General features: G+C 33.4%; 1 protein-coding gene across 5 annotated transcripts in view; it reads right to left on the bottom strand.

Annotated features, from left to right (window-relative positions):
* Positions 1-9,674, bottom strand: part of NT5C2 (5'-nucleotidase, cytosolic II) — a 98,658-nt gene that overhangs the window by 84,721 nt on the left and 4,263 nt on the right. The window contains exon 1 of one of the 5 annotated variants that reach the window (XM_024734909.1): positions 4,081-4,151. The exons of the other annotated variants lie outside the window; for them this stretch is intronic. The gene's annotated coding sequence lies outside the window, so the exon portion shown is untranslated. Of the gene's footprint in view, positions 1-4,080; positions 4,152-9,674 lie in introns of those variants that run through there. 5 annotated transcript variants of the gene reach the window in all.

The following is a 9,674-nucleotide window of genomic DNA, read 5'->3' on the forward strand; positions in this document are numbered from 1 at the left end:
AGTTCAGAGACCTCAGTAAAGTGAGGGGATGATAGATAAAATAGAACAATAAGTCAACTTACTACTAGGTTGGCATTACAAGTCATGTTAATCTGTTTTGCACATTATGGTTTATATGTATATGAGTGATGTAAAAACATTTAAAATATTTTACTCCCTTAGGAAGTTTAAATATTGTCTCTTCAATCTTGTTTGTATACTCAACTTGTCCCTTTTCATGGCTAACAGAGGAATATAAACAAAACAAAATTGTATTTTCACATTATGTTTCCATTAAAATGTTTTCTATCACTCTTTGGGAGGAAAAGCGGAGGAGATAAGCTACAGTCTGAGGGAAAATATTTGCAAATCACACGTCTGATAAAACAACATGTATCCAGAACATATACGAACTCTCAAAACACAAGACAAAGAATCCAATTGTTAAAATATGGGCAAAGTGTTTGAGTAGACACTTCATCAAAAAAGATATATAGATGGCAAATAAACACATGAAATGATACTCAACATCATTTATCAGCAGGGAAATGCAAATTACAACCATAATGAGATTCTACTACATGCCTATTAGAATATTTAAAATTAAAAAGTCTGACCAGGGACTTCCCTGGCGGTCCAGTGGCTAGGACTCTGCACTTTCACTGCAGGGGGCACGGGTTCAATCCTGGCCGAAGAACTAAGATCCTGTGTGCCGTGAGGTGCAGCCAAAAAAAAAAAAAAGACTGACCATGCCAAATTTGATGAGGATAAAGAGCAACTAGAACTCCAATACACTGCTGGTGAGAATATAGAAATGGTACAAGCACTGTGGAAAACAATTTGCCATTTCGGTTTTTTTTTTTTGATGCGCTGCTGGTCTTGCAGGATCTCAGTTTCCTGACCAGGGATTCAACCAGACCCATGAAGTTAAAGCCCGGAATCCTAACCATTAGACCACCAGGGAACTCCCACCATTTCTTTAAAAGTTAAACGTAACATCTACTCTATGTCCCAATCTTTCTACTCCCAAGTAATTGTCCAAGAGAAATGAAAGCATATATCCATATAAAGACTTGCACATGAATATTCAGAGCAGCTTTATGTGTCATAGTCAGAAACTGAAAACAACCCAAATGTCTATGAACAGGTGAATGGATACATGTTGTGTCATATCCATACAATGGAATATGATTATGCAATAAAAAGGAACGAACTATTGATATACAACAAGAATAAATCTCAAAATTATGCTGAGTGAAAGAAGACAAAAAAATGAGTGCACACTACATGATTTTGTTTACATAAAATTCTAGAAAATGCCAACTAAGCTACCGTGACAGAAAGCAGATCAGCGGCTGCCTAGAGTGGAGGCGTGAGGTGGGGAGGGGCCCAAGGAAACTTTGGGGTGTGATATGTTCATTACCTCAATTATGGTGACTGTTTCATGGTTATGTACATATGTCAAACTTATTGTACCTTCTAAATATATAGTTTGTTGTATGTATTTATACCTCAATAAAACTGTTTTTTAAAAGTCAGGTTTTTCTTTCCCTCTTTCCTTACAAATTAGAGATAGTAATTACACTAAAAAAAAGAATTCCCCCATATATTTTAACTTCTTTTTGTATTACTTTCTTCAAATTATTTGTAGGAAAAATTCAAAGCACTTTCTTGGATCATTCATGGACTAAACAGAATACATTTTATTTTAAAAATTCAAGTTACAGAGTCTCAGCAAAGATAACACAAGATTTTATTCTGCTAAAAATGTAAACATAAATGATTAAATAACCATATTATCACTAATATGAAATAAAATTTGCCATGAAGTCTATATAAGTTATGTGAAGGTACAGGGATGAGATTTTCTTAAATCATCATCTTCAAAAAGTTATTTGGTTTTCCTATGATCTTATCTAACACATGTTAGCATTATTATGACAGACTTTTGGACTCTATTCACAGAGTCAGTCTATCTAATGTTTATTTTTTACAGTGACAGTAAAATTATAGACGTTATCATCTGGCAAAAAAAAAAAAATGTTCCAATAAGTAGGTAAACATTTTATTTGTCACCTGTTTACAGTGTCAAGCTTAAGAGTAGTTTTTTCAGTAAGGTACAGCAGTGACTAACGCTGAATAAAAAGCTCAAATTTTAATTCCTTCCAAGCAATAGTGGTATAGCTTATATTGAAACAGTCCTTTGTTTCAATATAAAATATCCAGCCTGCAAAGTAGTTGCATCTGGAGAGTAACAACTGAAATGAACTCTCAGGCATTTAAAATATTTTAGTTTCACACTTTAAAAATATTTCATAGGCAAAACATACATAGTTCCCTTCACCACTAACATCATCCTCCCCCAAAGAAAGGGAAACCAGCTGCCCCAAAAGCTTCAGGTAACTTCTGAAAACAGGAAGCAAAGAGTAACTGAAACTGCAGAGTAAGCCTGGTGAGCAATCTGCAGCCTGGTTAGCAAGGCCGTTTTAATGTCTCTTTCAGGTCATGTCAGTAGCTCACTTAGAAAGAAGTAAGTAGCACTTAAACACAGTATGTAGCACAGGTCCATCAGGCAAAGTGTTTTACACACATGGCAGTTTGAACCAAATATTCATCTTTCAATGGGATTAGTGTGTCACTATAGATAATAGGGTAATGATAACAGTTAAGTAAATATGAACACTCAGTGTTTTACTAAACTTCACTGGAATTTATCTTGTGTTTGAAATATAAAACTAGGAATTTATAAGTTTTATAATCAACCACTGTCATTCTAAGAACAATGAACACTGCTCCGAGACTTGAGTGGAAAGGATAATTTTGAATGGCTTTTTTGAATTTTCTCACCAGCCTGAAATTTATTTTATTTTCATAAATACAACTTTACTTGCATATGACACTAGTCATATTAAACTAGTTTACTTTATGGGAAAAGAAAAGCTAAAGCTGTATCGTCTATCTGTATGCCTGGTATCATACTAACATTTTACGCATAGCCCCTGATAATCCTAATCCTTGACAGATGAGCAAGTAAAACCAAGAAAATATAGAGGTAAATTAGATGGTTATATCATTATGTTGCCATCAAGGGTCCCCTCTGAAACAAGACCACAAACCAATTTACTTACAAATACATTCCCTGGAAAACAAGGGAAGTCAGATCTAAATTTAGATTAATTTGTCTAACAATACTGCTGAAAGCCTAAATCACAGTATCTGTAGTTAATAGGGTCACCCCTAACTCAAAGAACAGCACTTTGAAATAAAATTTAGCTTTGAAAGTATTCTTGTAACCTTTGTTCCTTCTAATCATAAAATACATGAAGGAAAATAATCACATAAAATATTTTAAGATGGAGGAATATTAATTTTTCCCAAAAAGTAAGACTCCTAAAAGTGTGTTACATATAAATTGTGTTAAATGTTTCATTAACTCCTATCTTTTAGTTTATGAGGAACGGTTTTTTGTTCATTTTTCATTTCATTATTTTCAGAGTTCTTTATATCATTTGCCCTAAGTTATACTATACATTTGTGTAAAAGACCAACATTCATAGTTTACACACCAAGTGATACAGATGGCTAACAAATTCCAACTAATAAAATCGCACTTACCTATCCACACATATCACTTGCTATCCTCTCACCCCATTTTGTTTTTCTTTTTTGCACATTTACACTTCCAGACATAATGTATTTGACAGTTTGGTACTATCAAGTCCTTTTCTCTAAAATGTAAGTTTCATGAGGGTGAGACTTGTTTTGTTTGCTGCTGTATCCCCAGTTCCTTGAACTACAGACTTGACATATACAGGCAGAAATAAACTCCTAAACCTCTACACTTGGAGTGCTTTGCTTTCCAGAAGGTAAGTTCTGTATAAGCCTGAAAATGCAAGAATATTACACAAGTTTTTTTTAATGCTCTAAATGAATCTTCATGAAATCGTACTCTTGGTTCAGAAAACGAATAAGATTCTTAGCTTGATTAATGTAGTATTTTGCTAACATTTCGACACCAGGCCTTGGAACAAAAGGTTCCTTGTTCTCTGATAGAAAATAACAAAGCTGAGAAGAGATCTTGTCAAATAAGAAATGTAATACCTGTTGCCTGGACAATTTGTTTTTCCTCTTCAAGCAACAACATGCTCCAATCTCTAGTTTGAAACTGTAACTAGAAAATGTAAATTTATTGCATACGTTCCTAAAGTTCCAAAAATATACAAAAAAGACCCGAATTTTATGTTATCCTGAACACTTTACTGCTGCTACTCCTAGAATTCCATTACCTCTGCCATATCACACAGAATGCAATATTTGTTCTACATCTGCATATGAAGGTTGCTTCAACTGAATGTTTTCAGTAATACCAGACCTTCAACAATAACATGGTTGTTGACAAAAAGGAACAAAAGAGTATGTAAAGAAAACATTTTAAATGACTGGGCTCGAGAATATGTAGTGCAGATCTCCAGTGGATGCCTGAAACTGTGGGTAGTACAGAATGCTATATAAACTGTATTTTTCCCTATACATACATACATACACATGATAAAGTTTAATTTACAAATTACGCACATAAAAGGCACATTAACAACAATAACTAATAATAAAACAATTCCAACAATATGCTGTAACAAAAGTTATATGAATGTGGTCTCTCTCTCTCTCGAAATATCTTATGCTACTGTACTCATCCTTCTTGTGATGATGTGAGATGATAAAATGCCTACGTAATGAGATGCAGTAAGGTGACTGGCATAGGCACTGTGATACAGTGTTAGGCTACTATTGACCTTCTGACGATATGTCACAAGGAGGATCAGCAGCTTTGGGTGATCCTGGATTACTGAGCTATGAGGATGTCAGTGATTGTGGATCCCAGGCAGGATGGTACACGATTTCATCACACTACTCAGAAGGGCACACAGTCTAAAACTTATGAATGGTTTACTTCTGGAATTTTCCATTTAATATTTTCAGACTGTGGTTGACTGCAGGTAACTGAAACTGTGGAAAGTGAAACTGCAGATAAAGTGGGACCACAATATGACTTCTATTTCTTCAAAACACTGCTATAATTAACTAAGCTATAATTAATTAATTATAATTAAACTATAATTTCAAAAGCATAAAGGTAACAAAGCTGAAAAGTTTTTACATTCAGCTAATATATAACACTTTGCACCTTTAGTAATCATTCTTGAATATCCTTTTAAAAGGCAGATAAAAAATTCTGCTTTATTTCAAAAAGAACTCATTCTCTTACCAATGAGCTCCTGGTTCATCATTCAATTTTGTTTTAGCTGTTATCTTGCCTCTTTCAAAATAATAAAGAAATAAAAACCAGAAAGGCAGAAATAATCACCATGGTATTTCTACTTTTTTGTATATATACAATATTTATGGCATACTTCACTTATTTGGTAAAAATTCAGAGATACGCATAAGTTCAATGCCTTAGTAATGCTAACATAATAATGGCTAACATTTATTGAGTGCTCACTTGTTTTCATGTATTATTCTAAACTCTATACATATCTAATTAACTTCTCACAACAACCATATGAATTAGGTACTATTATCTTAATTGTACAAAGAAGAAAACGGCATAGAGAAGTTAAATAATTTGACCAGGGTCACAGAATTATACTTGTAGTGAAGAGTGCAGATTCTGGAGCCATTCTGTCTGGGTTCAAAACCTGGCTCCGACACTAATTTAGCTCTACGTTTGAGCAAATTATACAATCACTTCAGTTTCTTCAACTCCAAAATGGTCAGAGTTGGAACAAGGATTTAATGCATTAATAAGCGCAAGGTGCTAAGAACAGTGGCTGACACAGTGCGTAATAAATTTTTATTTATTATACTAGAGCCCACAGTGTTTACTACTTGCGGCCTCTACACAATGTAGGGGCCTCTGCACAATGTAGTACATTATGTTTGGAGGAATGTTATAATAGGTTTCTACTTTCAGAGTCAAAACTTCAGAGTGTCAATTATGTGGCAAAGGCTATACAATTTCACACATTTTTTCATGTCAATGTAAGTATCCTAAATCTAATCTTAATCTACTATCTGTAGGTTTCTTTCGTTCCGAAAGCTTAGTTCCACATAGGATTATCTCATCAAACCTAGTGCAAAAGTCAATAATCCAAGGTTAAAAATATGGCATTTACTGATTTCAGATTTGTGAAAGATCCTGATGTTTCATCTTGGTCTTATTTACAGCATACCATGCTTAAATTCTTACAAATATATCTTTATTTTTACAATTTTCACACAGAATATTTCAGCTGTTTCGACCTCTACACCTTTAGCATGATCAGATAACTCAAAATTTTCACAGTTTAGTGCAAAACAAAAGCCATCCAGTCTTTATGAATTTACAGAGTAATTTTATGACAAACACAATGGTAGAAAAAGAATGTGTAACACAAATGCTAATTGAACACCACATTAAAGGTAGACTAAGCAGAAAAAATAAACAGCATTTATAAGCCTAAATATAAAAAAAAGCAAAACCATACAACTTTTAGAAGAAAACAGAGACGAAGAGCCCTATGACATCAAGGGAGGGAAGGTTTTCTTGGATAAAAGACAATACAAACCATAAAGGGAAAGATAGACAAATCTGACTATGTTAAAATTTAAAGCTTCTTCCTGCCAAAAACATTTAGTCTGAATTTAAACATCTAAGGAAATGATCAGACAAATCCAAATTGAAGGACATTGTACAAAACAACTGACCTGGACTCTTCAAACATATCAATATTATGAAAACAAACAAAAGTCTGGGGACCTGTTGTCGATTAAAAGTAACTAAAGGGACATGGCAACTAAATGCAACTCATGATCCTGGACCAGGGGTGGGGTTGGAGATTAAGTATAAAAAGGTCATTACTGGGACAATTGAGAAATTTTTAATATGCACTGTATATTAGATAATAATATTGCATTCATATTAAATGTGATAATTATACTGTAGTTTTGTAGGACATCCTTGTTTAAGTATATCTTTTAAGAGATGAAGTGCCATGATGTCTGCAAATTACTTTTAAATGGTTTAGGAAAAAAATGTATATATGAAATAAAAACTAAATATGGCAAAATGTTAACAGTTGGTGAATCCAGGTGAAAGATGTAAGTGTATTCATTGAACTATCACTGCACTTTTCTGTGACTGAAAATTTTCAAATAAAAAGTTGGAATAAAAATGTAAAACTTATGCACAACAAAAAGTAAAGAGCAACCACTGAGAAGATTTTTGCAACATCATAACTGAGAGAGGATTAGTATAGAGATAAAGAGAGCTGCAAACTGATGATGGAAAAGAAAATGAGCCAACAGAAAAAGAATGAAGCAATTTATAGAAAACAAAACCTTACAATAAATGGATGCAAATGGAATAAATCCTTACAATAAATGGAAAAGCAAATTAAAATGAAATTTAATTTGATTTTAAAATTTAAGAGTCTGGCAATATCAATGTTTGTAATGATATGGTAAAAAAGGAACTCTCACAACCTGCTGATGGGTGTTTTGTGTTTAGTATTTTGGAAAATAATTCAGCTTTATTTAATAAAGGTGAAGATTCTCATACCCTACCACCTAAGAATTCCCTAGGCTTAGAATTCTCTCTCACACATGTAAACAAGATGAAACATCCAAGAATGTTTATTACAGCACTGTTACTAATAGCAAAAAAGGCAGAAACCCCTAAATATTCATAAACAAACTGGCTTATTCATATAATGCAATATTATAGAGAAATTAAAATGAATGAACTAAAGATATATCTACCAACATGGATATGTAGCAAAAACAATGTTAAATAACATCACTAATTATTAGGGAAATGCAAATTAAAACCACAAAGAGATATAACCTCTCACCTGACAGGAAGGCTACTATCAAAAAAACAAGAAATAACAAGTGTTGGTGAGGATGTGAAGAGAAGGGAACCCTCATACACTGTTGGTGGGAACGTAAACTGGTTCAGCCACTATGGAAGATAGTATGGACATTCCTCAAAAAATTAATATGATCCAGCTATCCCACTTCTGGGTATTTATCCAAAGAATATGAAAACACTAATCTGAAAAAAGATACATGCACCCCTATGTTCATCCCGGCATTACTTACAATAGCCAAGATTGGAAACAACCTAGTGCCCATCAGTGGATGAAAAGATGTGGGGTATATATACATACACACACAATGGAATACTACTCGGCCATAAAAAGATGAAATCTTGCCATTTGCAACTACACTGATGGACGTTAAGGATATCATGCTAAGTGAAATAAGTCAGATGGAGAAAGACAAATACCACATGATTTCACTCGTGTGGAATATAAAAAACTAATAAACAAACAATAAATAAACCAAACCAAACAAAAACATAGAACAGAGTAGTAGTGAGCTACAGGGGAAGTGGGAGGGGGAGGGCAAAATAGGTAAAGGGGAGCAACTGTATGGTGATGGACGGACACTACATTTTTGGGTGGTGAGCAAAGGGTATACAGAAGTAGAAATAAAACACTGTACTTGTGAAACTTATATAATGTTATAAATCAATGTTACATCAATAAAATAAATTTTAAAAAGAAAGAATAGCCCCAACATTGGGACAGACTTGGAAACACAGGATGGGCAAGAAGTTAAACACTGCCCACCTCCCCCCAAAAAAATCTTCATATGAGCTTCTTTCACCAGTGCTTTATCATAAAATCATATCTTAAAAAAAAATAAAAACAATGTTGAATAAAAAACCAAGTTGCAGAATCATGTGCATAATACATTAAACAAAAGTATATGCACTTTCAGGGATATATACATATTAGTAAAAGTATATAAACATAATGGGAATAATAATTACTCAATTCATGACAGGGAAAGAGAGGGTAATAGGATCAGCAAGGATTCATACAGGCCTCAACTGTATCTGTAATTTTATCCCTTTGAAAAATATAGTAAATTGAAAAGAGAGACTACACAATTAGAAAATGGGTAAAAAAACCACAAAATAAATATGATGGTCTATAATTAAGATGATCATTACATTATTTCCTGTATTTTGAAATATTTCATATTTTTGAATAAATTTAAATTAAAACATTAAAGAAACCACACTAAACTGAACCAAGGAGCATTAAAAAACATATACTCCACTGGACATTGGAAACAGAAATACTAATACAGCGGTCACTCTGTATCCGTGGGGGTTGGTGCCAGGACACCCCCCCAATCACAGATACCAAAATCCCCGGATGCTCAAGCTCCTTACATAAAATGGAGCACTACAGTCGCCCCTGTTTTTTTCCCCTGCTCTGCATCCGGATACGACGGGCCTACTGTACCCAACAAATTTACTGAGATGTATATTCTATATGTATATAAATATATATGTATATATATTTATATATATGTATATATATTTATATATATGTATATATATTTATATATATGTATATATATTTATATATACATACACACACATGTATTTTTAGCCATTAAACTTCAGGCACCAGATTTCAGTCTTCTCTTTCCAAGGAGATCCTGACACAGCAGGCTTTTTCATCTCACACTCCTGATAACGCCTCCCAACCAAAAGAAACACACAAAAGATAGGTACAAATAGTTCAACACTCTCCAAAGCAATTTAATCCTTTGGAGTATGTAATCCACCTAAAACG

Source organism: Neophocaena asiaeorientalis, unplaced genomic scaffold (genome assembly GCF_003031525.2).
Source record: "Neophocaena asiaeorientalis asiaeorientalis breed wild unplaced genomic scaffold, Neophocaena_asiaeorientalis_V1.1 scaffold240, whole genome shotgun sequence".
NCBI classification, from domain to species: Eukaryota; Metazoa; Chordata; class Mammalia; order Artiodactyla; family Phocoenidae; genus Neophocaena; species Neophocaena asiaeorientalis.